We start from the raw sequence: 20,423 nt of genomic DNA, 5'->3' as shown, positions 1-20,423 counted from the left end.
TATTTTCTTCCCTGGGGGCATATAATGCACAACTTCATTGACTGGAGCCAGTTTAGTAAATGGGGCAGAAAATGCCTGTAGAAGTGATGTAATGCTATGAAGAAAGTGCAGCATAAGATGGCATATAAAGTCTTAATGGCATTGTTTCCTAGATTCTCCATGTGCAGCAAAGTGGATATTGTTGCTGCCTTTAAGGGAACAGCCTGATTACAATTAAAGCACTAGTGTGTTCATTTCCTGGCACACGTATGAATGTGGGGTACAGATTAGAATTTATTTCATCAAGCTTTAATTTCATTTTCAGCCCCTTAAAAGTTTCATATCTTTTAAATATGCTGCCAGCAACCTGTTATCTGGTATAATGAAAAGCAGTGTAACCACTCACCAAATAAAATCCCATATAAAACCTAAACCTCAGTTTCACTTTTCAGGCACTGGTTTCATTGCCTCTTCCACCCACCCTTTCTCTCTGCCAGAGCCCCTAATGAGCAGCAGCACTGGCCAAATCCTGCCAAGTGTGAGCAGGTGGGTTTAATGGGATGTGAGATGTAGCTTGCCTGTAACCACACTACCATTCACTGGCAAGATCACATAGATATTACGGGGATAGAGAGAAAATTTTGAGCAAGATGTTTACAAATAAGAATAAAAACAAATCATACTGTTTTATATTCATACTTTATTTATTTGTATAATACACATTACATGTCACAGCACCTTAAAGAAAAATTTCTGGAAAGGTTTTGTTTGTTCTTTGATAGATGTAATGTAATAGATTTCTAGCTGGGAGGAAAAAATTCTTTTCTATTTTCACAAAGTTCAGAAAAGCAGAAACTGTTTTGGACCTTATCACTATTGATTCATTCTTTCATTCATTCATTTGTTCTTCCAAAAGAAACCATGAAGGAGCTTTCAAAGTAATTATTTTTATTTATTCTTAGACACATCAGTGAATACAACTATGGGGTTTATGAAACAAAACCAAGATTATTTTATTGTTATTTTGGCTTAATTATCTAGAAAATTTTTAACAAGTAAATCTTTTATGTTAATAGTTAGCACTACGTTTTGTTTAAATTATGCTCTGTATGTGTTATGAGAAGAAAGAAATATGCTAAGGAAACTCAAGGGTGAATGTGGGAATCAAAACATGTGATGTGATATGGAAGGTATTTTGGAAGTGGTGAAATATTTTACAGATTTACAAGCGTATTATTATCTTTAGAGGTAAAATGGTGTAGAGGACAAGGAATTAGAAGTCAAGTACAAACTATGCAGCTAGCTGGTTGTATGGACCTCTGTGGGTAACTTAACCTGTAGGTGACTATCTATTTATTTAAATGGTCACTCTAATTGACTGTCTTTTTCCACTGCTCAGGATTGCCATGAGAGTTAAATATATTTAAAAGCACTTTTTTGACCTGTAAAACACAATAAATAATTCTGAAATTAGAAAACTGTGTTTTTATTATAGTCACTAGGATAACTACAACTAAGTTTCAGGAACAGGAAAATTTCAGAAATCTATTTCATGCAAAAGCAGGAATTCAAGTACTTCAGAAAAGTTTATTTATAAATAAGATTAATATCAATAAAAGACTGTACTTAATTAAATGCTGTTGAAGCTGGAAGTACAAACACAAATACAATTCACTGATGTCTTAATTGACATTATATTGATAATAACCATATTTGTTATTTTTAAAATTTATATTTTACTTTTTAACACATAAGACAATATAAAACATGTTATAAAATAATATTTATTCTAACAAATATGTTATTTAGTGCAAGAATATACCTAACAACCATGAGTCTAACAACTGGGACATAAGCAAGAATGTATATTAGTCAGTGCCCTGGTAAGAAACAGATGACATACTTAAAAGGATTTCATTGATAAGAATAAATTCCGTACCAACAATTACTAAAAGTTTCCATATCTTGTTCAATTATTGGGTTGTCAGATTCTTAGTTTCTGCCAACTGAGTGAGTATAAAACTCATTGCATCTTAATTTGCATTTCCCTTATTATTAAGGAAATTGAGCTTCTTTTGATAATTTTGGTTGGCAAAATGTTTTCTCTTATGCAAAACTGCTCATGTCTTTTGCCCAGATTTTTACATTATAATTGTATTATTGAGTTACAAGTTGTTGCTTTTTTCAAATATTTAAAACAATAATATTTTGTTGATTACATGCTTTGAGAATATCTTCACAGAGCTTCTGACTTGTTTTTTAATTTTATTTTGAAAAATTGTTAAATTAATTAATTTTAGTAATTAATATTTTCTTGTGGAGTTAATGTTCTTTATGCATTATTTAGGAAAGTCTTCTTTACCCTAGCCTCAGGGGGATCCCTTCTATAATTTCTTCAAAAAATTGTTTGATATTTAACATAGAAATCTTTACATCATTAGCAATTGGTTTTAACATGATGAAAGAAAGGGGCTAACTTAATGGTTATATGAATTGACTTGTTTCTCACTGCATTTATTGAATAATCTTTCATTTCTCCAGCTGTGCCACTTCTGTCTGTATCAGTTTCTCCTATACCTAAACTTGTATTCTGTCCTATTGGTCAGTCTGTCTATCCATGTACCAATATCATACTTTCTTAAATACTACAGTTTTATCATAATTCTTAATTTCTATTAGGACAAATCATCCCTTATTCTTCCTCTTAAGTATCTTAGCTAGTCTTGTCTCTTTTCTCTTCTATGCAAATATTAGAATTTGATTATAAAACTCTGTTCAAATTTTGATTGGAATAGCATTAAAGCTATAGATTAATCTGAGAACATCTGATATTTTATAATAGTGGCTATATCCACACATAAAATATTTGGATAAAGTTTTAAAATATTAATTTGTCTTGCACATCTTTTGATAGATTTTCCCTAGTAGACTATAATTTTATTGCTATTACAAATAACATTGTAAAAATTATACTTTCTCTTTGTTGCTACTCTATAAAAATGTAATTAATTATTGCATGGGTATCTAACATTTTGCCAACTTGCTATATATCCTCATTTTATACTCAGCTACTCTTGTTAGATTCCCGTTATACTCAACTACTCTTGTTAGATTCCTGTTATACTCAACTACTCTTGTTAGATTCCTTGGTGTTGTTCCTCCCTTTCCAATACTGTCATATATTTCTCTTTTCTTTTTAGGACACTAAGTTAGGATGATTCAGGCTTACCTTATAGCCAAGTATGCATGTAATCAATTTTGTAAATATTATAAATGTGGATGAGAAGAATGTATATTCTATAATTTGGAGTGTAGAATACTATTAGATCAATTTTTTAAAGTCTTTTCTGTATGTATATTATTTTTTGTCTGCTTAACCTATTTATAATTAAAAGGTATGATGAAATTCCCACTATGGAGATGGATATACAAATTTTATTGTACTTCTTATTTTTATTTTATATATTTTGAGGCCATTTCATTAGGTTCATGCAAACTATATCTTCTATGTGAATTGAGCTTTTATTATTATTATTATTATCTTTAACTTTTATTGTAACTTCAAGGGTACATGTGCAGGCTTGTTTCATAGGTTAACTTGTATCACAGGCTTGTTGTACAGATTATTTCGTCACCCAGGTATTAAGCCTAGTACCCATTAGTTGTTTTTCCTGATCCTCTTCCTCCTCCCACCTACCATTCTTTGAAAGGCCCCAGTGTGTGTTTTTCCCCTCTAGGTGTCCATGTGTTCTCATACTTCAGCTCTCACTTATAAGTGAGAACATGTGGTATTTGGTTTTCTGTTCCTGTGTTAGTTTGCTGTGGATAATGGCCTCCATCCTTATCCATGTCCCTGCAAAGGACATGATCTCATTCTTTTTTATGACTGCATATTATTTTGTGGTGTATATGTACCACTTTTCTTTGTCCAGTCTATCATTGATGGACATTTAGGTTGATTCTGTGTCTTTGCTATTGTGAATAGTGCTGCAATGAACATACACATGTGTGTGTCTTTATAATAGAATCATTAATATTCCTTTGGGCTTATACCTAGTAATGGAATTGCTGGGTCCAAAACTATAAAAACCCTGAAAGACAACCTAAGCAATATCACTCAGGACATAGGCACAGGCAAAGATTTTATGATGAACTTTTATTATTATGTGATGACCCTTTCTATAGCTAATATAGTTTAAAAACTTGATATCCATATGGTTTTTATTTAACCATTTTAATCATTTTCAGGTATACAATTCAGTGGCATTAACACATTCACAATGTTGTGCTACCATTACCACTGTCTTGGTTCAGGCTGCTTTAATAAGATACCATAGAGTAGATGGTTTAAACAACAGAATTTTATTTTTCAGAGTTCTGGAGTCTGGGAAGTCCAAAATGTAGGCATGAGCAGCTTTGATGTCTGGTAAGAGCCCCTTCCTGGTTTGAGGATGTCTGTCTTTTCACTGTGTCCTCACACGGAAGAGAAAGAGTAAGAACTAAACCCTCTTTCTCCTCTTATAAAGACCCTAATCCCATCATGGCAGCTCTACCCTCATGACCTCATCCAAACCAAATTACATCCCAAAGGCCCCACCCTCTAAAACCATCCCATTGGAGTTTAGAATTTCAATTTATGAATTTTGAGGAATACAAACATGTAGTTCATATCAACTACTCTTCATTTCCAGAACTTCATTATCCCAAACAGAAGCTCAGTACCTGTTAAATAATAACTTCTCACGCCCTCCTATCCCCAGCCCCTGGCAACCTCTATTCTACTTTCCATTTTTATGAATTTGACTATTCTAGGTACCTCATGTAAGTGGAATCATATAGTATTTGTCCTATCATGTCTTGCTTATTTCACTTAGCATGTTTTCAAAGTTCATCCATGTTGCAGCATGTAACCTAATATACTTTCTGTGCTACAGTCTATTTTTACTGATATTATGTTACTTATCAGCAGTCTTTTAGCTAGTATTTGTCTGGTATATCAGTTTAAATATTTTAATATAGTCTTTTTATCTTTATGCATTAGGAATGTTTCTTATAAACTACAATAGCTTGGTTTTCTCAATTCAATTTGAAAAATCTTTTTATTATTTTATTTTATTTTTTGGGGGGGGATGGGGGAAGAGTCTTGCTTTGTAGCCCAGGCTGGAGTGCAGTGGCATGATCACAGCTCATTACAGCATCGATCTCCTGGGCTAAAGTGATCCTCCCATGTCAGCCTTCCGATTAGCTAGGACTACAGGCATGCACCACCATGCCTGGCTACTTTCTGTATTTTTTGTAGAGATAGAGTTTAGCCTTGCTGGCCAGGCTGGTTTTGAATTCCTGAGCTCAAGTGATTTGCTGGCCTTGTCCTCTTAAAGTGCTGGGATTACAGGTGTAAGTCACTGTGCCCAGTCAAATCTGACTTTTAACAGACATTAAAATTATGGTTATTGATATATTGGTTATTAAAACTTTTAACCTTTATTTTCAGATCTTATAATATTTTTCTCTTTTCTTGTCTTTTGTAACTGATTAATCAGGGTTGAGATTTTGTTATTTTTTTCTTTATTTTCTATTTTGTTGTTTTTTTCTCCATTACTTTGGACTTTGGACCCCCATTTTACCATATTTAATGTAAAATGAAACAGTATATTAATCCCTACTCCTCAAACTGAAGTGTCTTAAAGAATGTGCATTAACTATACTCTTGTTATTCTGTAATACATATTAATTCTTTAGAGACATTTATCTAAGTCTCTAATATAAAACAATAACACACATTATACAATTACTTTGAAGAATAAATGATAAAACCATAGTGCTTACTTTCAAGAACTAGAGATCATAGCACATCATAGCATGGATTTGGGGGAAAAAAATATGGGTTCAGGTTCTGACTCCATGGGTGTAAGAAAGATGGGTCTAAGTAAGTTAGGTGTAATAATATCTATGATGCAGTATTCACTTATATATTCATTCATTTATTCATTGGTAAATATTTGTTTGAATTAATGTATGACAGATTATGTATCAAATGCTGGCTATATAGTGATAAACAAGATATATACTCTGCCATTATAAAATTTACAGTCTTGGAAAAACATAAATTTTTTAAAATTATACAAATGACTGAGACAAATTCTCAAAAGAAAGAAATTGGTGTGCAATAAAAGGTTCTTTTAATGATATTGTATATAAAATATTTGGAATGTAGTAAACAGTAAATGATGGTAGTATTTTATGGATAATAATGTCAATGTCTTAGGAGTTTATCATGCATAAATATTAAAAGTGAACATGTTATATAATGCAATACCAAACTGTGTGTATTTCATTTTCTTAATGATGCCAAAAAAATGAGATTTGAAAAATGGTCCATGCCATTTTCACAAGCAGAATTCAGTGCAGTCAATAGAAACAGATGCAGAAATGTCAAAGATGGTGCAACTGGGAGACAAGAACTTTAAAACAGCAATTATAGCTATGTTTAAGCAGTCAAAAGAAAACATGAACACAATAAGGAGAAACAAAAGTTAAAAAAGAACCAAATTAAACTTCTAAATTTTAAGCACATCTACATGAAAATTTCACTGATAGAATGAAAAGCGGGAGTGATACCATGGAAGAAGTAAACATAAGACTATAACAATAGAAACTTGTCAAAGTACCTTTAAAAGTAAAACTACTAAAAAAGAAACAAACAACAACAACAACAAAAAACAAATAAAGAACCTCAGTGGTTTGTGGAATAATATTAAGCAATTCAACAATGCATATTGGGAAGTGAACTAGTGTATCCAGGAAGTGGAACATGCAAGGAAGATTATTGTGAAGCCTTGAGATTTGATGTTGTTCACTCTATTGGAGTTTGGAAATGCTTGAGATCTGTTACTCCTTTCTTCTTTCCTTTTTCTTTCTTTTGGAATGGAAATGTGTACCTATGCCTCTCCACCATTGCATTTTAGAAGTAGATAACTTGTTTTCACAGGATCACAGATCAGACTTTGGACTTTTAAGTTAGTGCTGGAACAAGTTAAGACTTTGGGGTAATAGTGATGGAATGAGTGTATTTGTATGTGTAAGAGACATGAGTTTTAGGGTACCGGGGCTGAAATGTTATGATGTGAATGTTTGTACCCTCTGAAACTCATGTTGAAGCTTAATCCCTATTGTAACGGCATTAAGAAGGTATGAAATTTGGCTATGGTATTTGTGAGGTGGAATTTTTGGGAGATATTTAGGATTAGATGAGGTCATAAGTGTGGGGTATTAGTGGTGTTATAAAAGCAGAAAGAGATATCTGAACTAGCACACTTATTTCCCTCACCATGTGATGCCCTGCACTACTTTGGGACTTCACAGAGATTCCTGCCAGCAATAAGGTTCTCACTAGATGCAGCCCCTTGACCTTGAACTTCCCAGGCTCCAGAATTGTAAAAAATATATATATATACACACACACACACACACACACACACGCATATACATATATATATATATATACATAAAATTTTCTTTAAAAATTATCCAATCTCTCTCTCTCTCTTTTAATGAGATGGGGTCTCATTATGTGCTCAGGCTGGCCTCGAACTCCTGGCCTCAAGGGATCCTCCTGCCTCAGCCTCCCAAAATGTTACAATTACACACACAAGCCACCGCACCCAGCTGATTATCCCTTCTCAAATGAACTTAGTTCTCAAAATGAACTAAAACAAGTAATTAAATGAAAATATGAACACAGTAAGGAGAAGACATGAAGAATTCAAAAGAACCAAATTACACTTTTAAACTTGAAAAATATTTGCATAAAAATTTCACAGATGGAATGAAAAGCAAAAAAAACATTATATTAAAAAAATTGGCCTGATATGGTGGCTCACGCTTGTAATCCCAACACTTTGGGAGGCCAAGGCGGGAGGATCCCTTGAGCCCAGTAGCTTGAGAGCAGCCTGAGCAACATGGTGAAACCCCATCTGTACTAAAAAACTACAAAAACTAGCTGGGTAGGGTGGTGAGCACCTGTAGTCCCAACTACTCAGGAGGCTGAGATGAGAGAATCGCCTAAGCATGGGAGGTGGAGGTTGCCATGAGTTGAGATCATGCTGCTGCATTCCAGTCTGGGCCACAGAGTGAGAGCCTGTCTCAAAAAAAAAAAAAAAAAAAAAAGAAAGAAAATCAGTAAACTTTTGAGGGTATTGACAATAGAAACATAACAAAATAAAGAACAGTTAAAAAGAAAAATAAAAGGAATCTCAGAAATTTGTGGAATAACATTAAACTATCTGTTATATGCATATTTGGAGCCCCAGAAGGTGAAGAGAGACACGAAATGATATAATAACTATTTGAGAAATAATGTTTCCAAGCTTTCACAATATGATAAAAACTGTAAACTCACAGATATAAAAAGCTTAATGAAGTGCAATCAAGGGAAACACATACATACACAAACACTCAGAGGCACATTACAATTAAATTACTGAAAAGCAATGATAAAGAGAAAATCTTATAAGTAGCCAGAAAAAAAAAGACATATTACATAAAGTGAAATAAAGATAAAAATAACAAGACACTTGTTATCAGAAACTAAATAAATAGGAACAACATACTCAAGGTCTTGGCCCTCCCAAAATCTACCAATTTATAATTCTATATCCAGCAAAAATATGCATACTGTCAATCAATCCCAAAGCAGCCATTTAGAAAATAAAAGAGAGTTATAAATAATATGCCAACAGCAGAGATAAAATGAATCCCTAAAACATACCCAGTTAATCAAAAAAGGAGGCAAGAAATAAAGGAAAACAATAGAATAAAAAATGAATTTAAAAGAAAATAAATAGCAATAATGTAGACTTCAATGCAACCATATAAACTCCTACGTTAAAAATTAATGCACTAAAATTTCCAATTAAAATGTAACAATTTATCAGATGGCACAAAAGTCTGCCTATAAAAACTAACTGTAAAAACCTATAGCACAAAAAGGTTAAATATAAATAATTTAAAAATATATACCATGCAAACAGTAATCATAAGAAAGCTAGAGTGACTAAATTCAGATCAGGTAGATTTTATGTAATATTTCTAGTGACAGGTATATTTTATAATGATAAAACTGTCAACCAATCAAGAAGAAAAAACAATCCTAAACACATATAAATCCAGTATTAGAGTTTTAATACACATTAAATAAAAGCTGACAGAATGGAATAGAGAAATAGACAAATCTACAATTATTGCTGGAGACTTAAAACACTATTCTTTTAGTCATTGATACAACAAGTAGACAAAAAACCAGAATGTATAGAGAGGACCTAAATGGCATTAAAAACCACTTGACATAAATAACATTTATAAAACAGTTACCTAAGAAATGCAGGATATACATTTATTTTACGTGTATATGAAACATTCACCAAGATATACCATATTTTAGGCTATAAAATAAGTTTCAATATATTTAAGAGGGCTGAAAATAAACAGAGTATGTTCTCTGACTACAATTAAATTAAATGAGAAATATCAGAAAAATATATGAAAAACTCTAAGTATTTGTAAAAAGCAAAACAAAATATCACTTCTATGTATGTATGGTCAGAAATAAGCCATAACAGAAATTTAAAAATATTTTGAATTAAGCAAAAACAACAAAAAAAATTAAGATATACCAAAATGTGTAGGATGCAGGTAACACTGCCATTAGGAGGAAGAAATATAGCTTTAAAACACTTTTGTATAGAAATGAAACAAGTTGCAAAATCAATTATCTGAGCTTTCATTTAAAAAATATAAATTACAAAATAAATGTAAGCAGAAGACAGGAAATAATATAGATGAGGACAAAAATCAAAAAATAAAAAAAGTAGTAGTTAAAGCAAGAATAGGGTGTTTGAAATCTTGATAAATACTTTAAAGAAATGATAAATCTTTAGCTAGCAAAATCAAAGAATAAGGAAGAGGAGACCCAGATTACTAACATAAGAACTGGAAAATGTGACATCATTACAGTTACTAAAGAGTAAGAAGAGAATATTATAAGCACCTTTATGGTATTAATTTTAACCTCCTCAAAGAAATAGATAAACTACTTTTTAATTGCCAAAATCAACCAAAAAAGAAATAGAAAATTTGAATAGGTATGTATCTATTAAAGAAATTGAGGCCGGGCGCGGTGGCTCAAGCCTGTAATCCCAGCACTTTGGGAGGCTGAGACGGGCGGATCACGAGGTCAGGAGATCGAGACCATCCTGGCTAACACCGTGAAACCCCGTCTCTACTAAAAATACAAAAAACTAGCCGGGAGAGGTGGCGGGCGCCTGTAGTCCCAGCTACTCCGAAGGCTGAGGCAGGAGAATGGCGTAAACCCGGGAGGCAGAGCTTGCAGTGAGCTGAGATCCGGCCACTGCACTCCAGCCCGGGCTACAGAGCAAGACTCCGTCTCAAAAAAAAAAAAAAAAAAAAAAAAAAAAAGAAATTGAATTTGTAATTAAAAACCTTCTAACAAATAAACTCCCAAACCAGATAGTTTCACTAGTAAATTTATTCCATTTGAGAAAATGACACACCAGAAACTTTCATAAACATTAACATTAAAATGTTTAACAAGCCGGGCACAATGGCTCACACTTGTAATCCGAGCACTTTGGGAGGCTGAGGCAGGCAGATTACCTGAGGTCAGGAGTTCGAAACAAGCCTTACCAACATGGTGAAACCCCATCTCTACTAAAAATACAAATATTACCTGGGTGTGGTGGTACACGCCTGTAATCCCAGCTACTCCGGAGGCTGAGGCAGGAGAATCACTTGAACCCATGAGGCAGAGGTTGCAGTGAGCCGAGATCATGCCACTGCACTCCAGCCTGGAGGAGGAGCAAAATTCCATCTCAAAAAAATAAAATAAAATAAGTTTAACAAAATTTTAGCCAATCAAGTTTAACACTTTAAAAATAGATAATATATACTGTTAGGGTTTATCTTGGTGATTCAAGCATGATTTGCCATTTGAAAAGCAATCATTGCAATTTATCATATCAACAGAAGAGAAAACCCTAATGATTATCATAATAGATACAGAAAAAGCTTTTGACAAAATTCCACAGCCATTCATAATTAAAAGCACCACACATAAGAGGAAATGGGAACTTTCTCAGCCCAATAAAAAGCATGTAAGACAAATCTACATCTATCATTATATGTATGGATGAAAGACAAATATCATTCTACCTAAGATTGGAAAAAATCACTATCTATACAATATTGTACTAAAAGCCCCAGCCACTGAAGTAAGGCAAGGAGAAGAAATAAAAGACACTAAGACTGAAAATAAACCTTTTTATTGGAATATTTGAAAACTAGAAATTTGTAAAGAATCACAAAATTACTTGCTAGGGTTACTTGAACTAGTAAGAGAGTTTAGCAATACTCAGAATTTAAGAATAATTATACAATTAATTTCATTTCTACATACTTGCAAAAACAAATAAAAATTGAAATTAAATAACGCTTACAATAGCATCAAAAACATAAAGTACTTATATGATGGTTAATATTGAGTGTTAACTTGATTGGGTTGAAGGATGCAAAGTATTGATCCTGGGTGTGTCTGTGAGGGTGTTGCCAAAGGAGATTAACATTTGAGTCAGTGGACTGAGAAAGGCAGTCCTCAGTCTGGGTGGGCACCATCTAATCAGCTGCCAGTGTGGGCAGAATAAAGGCAGGCAGAAGAATGTGGAAAGACAAGACTGGTTAAGTCTTCTGGACTCCATCTTTCTCCCATACTGGGTGGTTCCTGCCCTTGAACAACAAACTCCAAGTTCTTCAGCTTTTGGACTGTTGGACTTAGACCAGCGATTTGTCAGGGACTCTCAGGCCTTTGGCTACGGACTGAAGGCTGCACTATCGGCTTTCCTACTTTTGAGGTTTTGGGACTTGTTCTGGCTTCCTGGCTCCTCAGTTTGCAGGCAGCCTATTGTGGAACTTCAGCTTGTGATCATGTGAGTCAATTCTCCTAATAAACTCCCCTTCATATATACATCTATCGTATTCGTTCTGTCCCTCTAGAGAACCCTGACTAGTACAGTTTAAGAGTAAATTTAATAAAATATGGATAAAGTATTTCTTCAATTTGATTAAAAATGTCTACAAAAATATACAGCTAACATTATATTTAATGATGAAAAACTCAAAACTTTCCCACTAAGATGAAGAACAAGGAAAAAATATCTTCTTTCACTACAGCTTTTCAACATAACAATGGAATGCAACAAGGCAAGAAAAAGAAATGAAAGGTATACAGATTGGAAGGGAAGAAACCAAACTGTCTTTGGTGACATGATTGTCTATGTAGAAAATTTGAGACTTCACCAATAAAAAGGTTCACAGAAATAATAAGCAATTACATTAAGGCTGCAGGAAAGATTAATTTACAAAAGTCTATCATCTTTCTTTCTTTCTTTCTTTCTTTCTTTCTTTCTTTCTTTCTTTCTTTCTTTCTTTCTTTCATTTCTTCTTTCCTTCTTCCTTTCTTTTTTATTTTTATTTTTTCCTAAGGCCTGGCTCTTCTGTCACCCACGCCAGAGTGCAGTGGTGTGGTCTCGGCTCACTGAGACCTCCGCCTCCTAGGCTCAAGCCATTTTCCCACTCAGCCTCCTGAGTAGTTGGGACTACAGGTACGTGCCACCAGACTTGGCTAATTTTTGTGTTTTTTGTAGAGATGGGGTTTCAGCATGTTGCCCAGATAGGTCTCAAATTCCTGAGTGCAAGCAATCCACCCACCTTGGCCTCCCAAAGTGCTAGGATTACAGGTGTGAGCCACTGCATCCTGCCAAGTCCATCACTTTTCTATATCTCAGCAATAAACAAGTGGAATCTGAAACCAAAAATGCAATACCGTTTACATTAGCACTCTAAAAAATAAAACACTCAGGTATAAATCTAACAAAGTGTGTACAAGTTCTACATGAGTAAAACTAGAAAACTCTGATGAAAGAAAGCAAAGAACCAAATTAATGGAGATATTCCATGGTTATAAACAGAAAAATGACATTGTCAATATGACAGTTTTTTCCAATTTGACATACAGGCTCAGTGCAAACCCAATCTAAATCCCAGCAAGTCATTCTATGGATATTGACCAACTGAGTCTTAAGTTTAGATGGAGAAGCAAAAGACCCAGAAGAGCCAACACAATGTGAAAGGAGAACAAAGTTGAAGGATTGATGCTACCTGCTATAAAACCATAGTAATCAAGACAGTATTATATTATTAAAATAATAGAAAAACAGATTAGTGGAACATAATGGAGAGCCCAGAAATAGACCCACATACTATAAATATAGTCAAATGACCTTTGATGAAGAATTAAAGGCCATACAATTGAGAAAAGATAGGCTTAAAAATTATGTTGAAATAAACAGACATCCACATGCAGTAAATTAAGCTGGACACAGACCTTACACCCTTTATGAAAAGTAACTTGAAATGAATCACAGACCTAAAAGTAAAACACAAAGTGATAAAACTTCTAGTAGATAACAGAAGAAAATTCTAGATAGGCTAGGGTAGGTGATCGCTACTTAGATATAAAACCAAAGACAGTCTATAAAAGAAAGGATTGATAAGCTGAATGTCATTAAAATAAAAAAATTTTACTTCATAAAAGTTAAGAGAATGAAAAGAAAAGCCACAGACTGGGAGAAAATATTTGCAAAAGGCAAGTTTGGTAAAGGACTAGTATCCAAAATATACAAAGAACTTTTCAAACTCAACAATAACCCAGTTCAAAAATGGGCCAAAGACTTACAGACACCTAACCCAAGAGGACATATATGTGAAAAACGAGCATATAAAAAGATGCTCCACATAATATGTTAACAGAGAAATGCAAATTAAACAGCAGTGATATACCACCTCATACTAGTAGAATGGCTTGAATCTAGAACACGAACAATACCAAATGCTAACAGGGATGTGGAACAGCAGGAACTCCTGCTCATCACTGGCAGAAATTCATTGCAAAGTGGTACAGCCACTTTGGAAGATAGTTTAGTGATTTCTTACAAAACTAAAAATACTCTTACCTTAAAATCCAGTAATTATAGTCCTTGTTATTTACTCAAACAAGTTGAAAACATTATCTACACAAAAAAGTTCACGCAGATATTTTTAGCAGCTTTACTGATAATTGCCAACACTTGGAAACAACCAAGATCACTTTCAGCAGATAAGTCAATAAATAAATTGTGGTACATCCAGACAACAAATATTCAGTGCCCAAAAGAAATGAGCTAGCAATTCATAAAAATACATGGAAGAAATTTAAAAGCATATTACTCAGTAAAGGAAGCCAATGTGAAAAGGCCACATACCACGTAATTACAACTATATGACATTCTGAAAAAGGCAAAGCTAAATTAGTGATTACCAGAAATGAGACTGGAAGGAGGGATAAATAGGTGGACCAGAGGGTATTTTTAGGGCAGTGGATCTATTTTGTACACTGTAATGGTGGATACATGTCACTATACATTTGTTCAAACTCACTGAATGTAAAACACCAAGAATACACCCTAATGTAAACTGTGGACTTCCAATTATAATGATGTATTAATGTAGATTAATCAGTTGTATCAAATGAACTACTATGGTGGTGAATGTTGATAAAAGAGGAGGCTATGTGTTTGTGGAGGTTGGGGTTATGTGGGAAAACTGTGCTGTATTTTGTTGTGAATCTAAACTGCTCTAAAAAATAAAGTCTATTAAAAATATGGGTAAAAGCTATATTCTAAAATACATAAAAAATTTTTAAAAGAAAGACCTAAATGAATGGAGCAATTACATTATATTCATAGATTGTTGAAAGACTCAATGTTGTTGAAATTAAAGTGTGGATTGAATTCAATATACATCAAAATCCCAGGGGCTTTTCAGAAAAACAAAAGTTTTTCTTCTGTTTTTCTAAAATTCATATGAAAAGTCAAAAGCTCTATCTGGAAATACCAACAGAATGTTATAAAAGAGCAGCAATGTTGGAGAACTTACAGTAACTGAATTTAAGATTTACTTATTATAAAGTTATCTTAAACAAGACTGTGGTATTGGCATAAGAATAGACAATAAGTTAAATAGAACAAAACGGAGATTCTAAAAATAGACTGACGCATACATAGTCAACTGATTTTTGACAAAGGTGTCACAGTAATTCAATGGAGAAAGGTTGGACTTTTCAACAAATGATGTCAGAAAACTGGATATCCAAATGGAAAACAAAAATTAACTTCGGTCTTTAACTCAGCCACATATAAAAATTATCTCAAAATGGACAATAGATTTAAATATAAAAGCCAATGCCATAAAAATGTCTTTAAAAAAAGCATAAGAGAAAATCTTTGTAACCTTGGAAAAGGCAAAGATTTCTAGAATACAAAAGCACAAACATAAAAAGTTGATAAATCTGACTTCATTAAAATTTAAAATGTTTTAATATTCAAAAGTCTCCATGAAGAAAATGAATAGGCAAGACAGAGGCTGGCAGAAAATCTTCACTGTACATACATCTGAGAATAATATGTATTTTACAATATAATAGTAAAAAATACAAATCCAGTAAGAGTGAGTAAAAGACTTGAAAGTTTTACCAAAGGTATATAAATGGTGATTAAGTCATGAAGAAATGTTCAAATGCATTAGTTCTCACGTAAATGCAAATTTAAACTGCATGAGATACCATTACACACCACTGAAACAGCTCAAATTACAAAACTAAAAATACTCTTACCTTAAAATCCAGTAATTACAGTCCTTGTTATTTACCCAAACAAGTTGAAAACATGTTATCTACACAAAAATCTTCACACACATGTTTTTAGCAGCTTTACTGATGATTACCAACACTTGGAAACAACCAAGACCACTTTCAGTAGATAAGTCAATAAATAAATTGTGATACATCCAGACAATAAATATTCAGTGCCCCAAAGAAATGAGCTAGCAATTCATAAAAATACATGGAAGAAATTTAAGAGCATATTACTCAGTAAAGGAAGCCCATACGAGAAGGCTGCATACCACACGTAGTGGCAAGGATGCGGATGTGGAGAACTATGGGAATGTAAAATTGTACATCCCTTTGTAAAACATTTGTATAGTTTCATATAAAGTTAAATATACACCTACCACATGACTCAGCACTTCCACCTCTAGAAATTTACCTAAAAGAAAAAAATACTGGGAAGGGTATTGGGGGGCTGGGGAAGAGGTGGGGATGCTTAACGGTTACAAAAAAGATAGAAGGAATAAATAAAATACACAATTTGGTAGTGCATCAGGGTGATTATAGTAACTAATAACTGAATTGTACATTTTAAAATAAAGAGTGTAATTGGATTGTCTGTAACTCAAAGGATAAGTGCTTGAGGGATGGATACCCCATTCTCCATGATGTGCTTATTTCACATCACTTGCCTGTATCAAAACATCTCATGTAGCGCATAAATACATATATCTACTATGTAGCCACGAAACTTAAAAACAAAGAAAAATATAAAAATAATTTTAAAACTGGACAAAAAAGAAAAAACACATACATGTCCATACAAAGTTCTTTCATAGCAACTTCATTCTATAATTGGAAACGAAGTATTCAACAGGTAATCATGGAAAGCCATACAAATAAATACTATGCAATGATAACGAATAAATTCCTGATATGCAACAATATGGGTAGCTTTGAAAAACATTATGCTGAGCAAATCATACCAGAAACAAAGACTTCATACTATATATTCATTTTATATGAAATTCTAATGCATAGTGATAGAAATCACACTAGTGGTTGAGAATAGGGTGGAGATTACTGGGAAGAGCACAGGAAATATTCTGGGGTAATAGAAATGTTCTAAATCTTCACTTTGGTGGTAGTTACAAGGGTCTATAGATACGGTCAACCCTCTGTAGGTTTTGCATCCACAGATTCAACCAACCACATATTGAAAAATTAAATAACAACACAACAGTAAAAGAATAGAAATAAAAATACAGCATAACAACCATTTACATAGCATTTGTATTGCGTTGGGCATAATAAATAATCTAGAGATGATTTAATGTGTATGAGAAGATGTGTGTAGTTTATACAGAAATGCTACACCATTTTGGCTAAGGGAATTGAGCATCCGAGGATTTTGGTATCTGAAGAACGTTCTGTTCTTCAGACGTTCACCAGATATAGAGGGATAACCATATATATTTGCAGTGATGGTTACATAGGAACATTTTATCATGTATAGATTATACTTCAATAAAGTTGATTTGTTTAAACAGCTTTCAGCTTACTGAGAAAGATATGCATACATAATACAACATGAAATGCTAATATATCATGATATGTTTCTAAAACCATGAGACAGTTACTCATTCCTGCAGTTATGTCGTTAGATTTTTCTGTTTCCAAAATTTTTCTTTTAGAAATTCTGTCAAAAATTTATATTGAAAAATTATTAGAATTTTGTTGCTACTTTCTCAGACCTATTGCCCTGGTAATGAGAAAGTCATCTTTACCCTTTAGAGGTGCATTGGCTTCGGACCTAAAGCTTCACATTTGAATTAACACAATTTTAAAAATTATTTTATGTCAAAATAAGTAACAAAGGGAATAGCAAAGCAGTTTTTGAAGGGTGTTTGGCCTTCTTTGTAGCTGTGCTCTTTATATCGGCTGTGAAGAAACAAGATAATATCCTATTTCTCCCTATGTAGAAGAAGGATGCTTGGGGAATCACACCTGTGAACAGTAGTTTGTAGATGTGGAATCAGATCCGGAAAAGAAAAGTCAAACTCCACTGACAGATTAAATGAAAAGTAAACAGGTTCGTTTAAGGTAATGACAATGAGATGGGTGTTTTGACAGGATTCATGGTGATGAAGAGTTAAAAGAGTCTTTACCCAGCTTGGGATCTGTCTTCCATCTCACCCTTAGTCCCCTAGTCTTTCACCATGTGAAGGGCAGATGGTAGATAATGTCATCATGACAAGCAGCATTTAACACACATCAGACAGTCATCAGTCTATTCTCTCATTATTAGAATCTGTACTTCACTGTATTGTTTTTAGTGGGGAACAGAATACACAACAAACAGTCCCACTAAACCAGATATTATGTACTGATTGATCTCATTTTACAACCTGGTTCTTACATGACCTTGTCTTTCTGCTCTCACTATGTGATATGGCCAGACTCTGCTCTTTGTGAGTGACAATCAGCTCTTATTTCTCCAAAGTAATATTTATAAGAATCTCAGAAAATAAAAAATACCTACTCCTCAAGAAAAAGTCAGCAATGTTATTACTAATGACTAGTACAATTAATACATTAGCATTACAGACTGAAAGTATAGGAGACTAGAAAGCAAAGTGGTTATGCCAAAAGTTTGGGAATTGGGTTGACAGGTTTGTTTCCTGGTTTTCCTGCTTTCTAGCTTTGTGATCTTTTGAAAGCTACTTTTTCGTATTTCACATGAGAGTTCTAATATCTACTGTAGGCTGTTTTTTGAGGATTCAAAGAGATAAGGAATGCAAGCACTGAGGACAGTTCCTGATACACTGTTTGATGTATAGTAGCTTTGATTATCATTACAGATTTTATAAGGAATTTGGATTCCTGACTCCTAATGCTCATGGACAGCTCCAGCAACGAGCAAATCTTAATTTTATGCCCAAGTTTTGTTTTCTATAAATTAGGGTATGACACCTTTCCTGTCTATCCAGAGGGATCATTAAGAGAATCTAATGGGAAGGAACTCTGACACGTGCAATGGCTAATTAATAGTGTGCCCACTTTCTCTGTATCTATGGTGGGAATAAAGAGTGGGAGTCAGAAAAAGTGAAATTTAAAATAATTTTGTTTTTAAATTGACTCAGAGAGCATTTTAGAGAAGAGAAATGCATAACTGCATAAATTACAAAGTTTGAGTAAGACGACGAGCGTGAGAAACATGATTCTATTAAAATCAGAATAAAAAATCATGCATTATCCTGAAAGTATACACAAATGTGAAGAATGTTGGATTCCAGGAAATTATTTTTTAAGATTATTAGGAAGTTTTACTCGGTTCTTTGTTTGGCCTACTTCACCACACACCTACACGCAGGCACACACACGCATGCGTACACACACACATACTCTTAATTCCATGTGATTAAGAGCTCTGTTCCTGTCATTTTCAACATGCCACTGCTTCCCAGAACTTGAGGAGGCTTTGCGAGATAGGGCTCCCTAGTTCTTAAGTGTCTCTCTTTGCATAACTCTGGTTTCTGAAGAGGTACGCCAGAGGCAAAGTGCACATTGTGTCATTTCCAGGATTTATGGGGAACCAAACGCTTGAGTCAGAAGTTGCCAAGTACACATTTCATTTTGATTTAAAAGACAGTTAATGTCTAAAGTTGAAAAGAACACAAACGATTATTAATAAAATAAGTAACAGTAACTAACAGCTGAGAAGCAGATCTTTTTTACATGCAGCAGATGATGCTAATTTGCAGTTAGGTAGCTAAAGTGGGCTCCTAATAAAATGAGAATCAGTTTTCTGAATGATGGTACAGTAAGGCATTGGATTCTCTTTGAAGATAAAGAGGCAGAAGGGGCATTTTGATATGTCACTGGAAAAATCATTTTCTCTAGTTGTACTATAATGTTCTGTTTATACCCCTAACTTCAGTGCCACAACGACTTGGCAAGGAGCTACAATGGCTCACAAATGAATGCTTATGGGGGCATTAAATGGTGCAGGCTTAGTTGCAGACTAGAGAAAATGAAGGGGCTGATGGTAACTGTAAATGTGGACCTTTCCAGTGAATGGTGATATATAAGACTGATGACTAATAAACATACCCTACATGGGAAACATTTGAGTGATGACATCTTTTTTCTTTCACCCTTTTAACTAGCCACAATAGCTGGGATTTTACTTAAGGAATATATGGGAAACAGACTAAGCCCCAAGGCAGATCACCCTGGCAGCTGTAGAAAGAGAAGGCTACACTTTCTCATGTGTGTTATCTGCATTTTTCTATTGATTTAACATCTGCCAGGGGGATCAGTTTGGTCCCTTGCATGCTGCACATTGAATGCCCAAGTCTGGTGGACAACAGTAGCTTCCTGCTCTAAGAGAAATGAGACAGGTTATTCAACTGTGGCCATGAGGCCCCTGGCTCCAGCCATGGCCATGCTGTTTGGTTTTTTGGACAAATATACCCACAAAGATTCCCTGTTATCTTAGGCACAATTCATGTCTAAACTACATCTTTCCCTATGTCTCAACAAGGAAGATATGTGCACTTCCTTGATACTCATTCATAGGGATATTATGATGATCAAGTGACAAAATCATTACAATTTTGCAAAGCATAAATCATAGTACAAGATGTCATATTATTGGCTAATGCTATTT

The 20,423-nt window shown here is 33.9% G+C and overlaps 1 protein-coding gene across 2 annotated transcripts in view; it reads right to left on the bottom strand.

Moving 5' to 3' along the window:
• Positions 1-723: 723 nt before the first annotated feature.
• Positions 724-20,423, bottom strand: part of LOC105466047 (putative EGF-like and EMI domain-containing protein 1) — a 193,676-nt gene continuing 173,976 nt past the window's right edge. For both annotated transcript variants that reach the window (XR_011619881.1, XR_011619883.1), the window contains 3 exons: positions 12,757-12,850; positions 10,724-10,864; positions 724-8,116 (listed from right to left, as the gene is read on the bottom strand). The gene's annotated coding sequence lies outside the window, so the exon portion shown is untranslated. The remainder of the gene's footprint in view (positions 8,117-10,723; positions 10,865-12,756; positions 12,851-20,423) is intronic.

This window comes from Macaca nemestrina, chromosome 2 (genome assembly GCF_043159975.1).
Source record: "Macaca nemestrina isolate mMacNem1 chromosome 2, mMacNem.hap1, whole genome shotgun sequence".
Taxonomy (NCBI): domain Eukaryota; kingdom Metazoa; phylum Chordata; class Mammalia; order Primates; family Cercopithecidae; genus Macaca; species Macaca nemestrina.
Note: the sequence above shows the minus strand (reverse complement) of the source record. Positions and strands in the feature narration are given on the sequence as shown.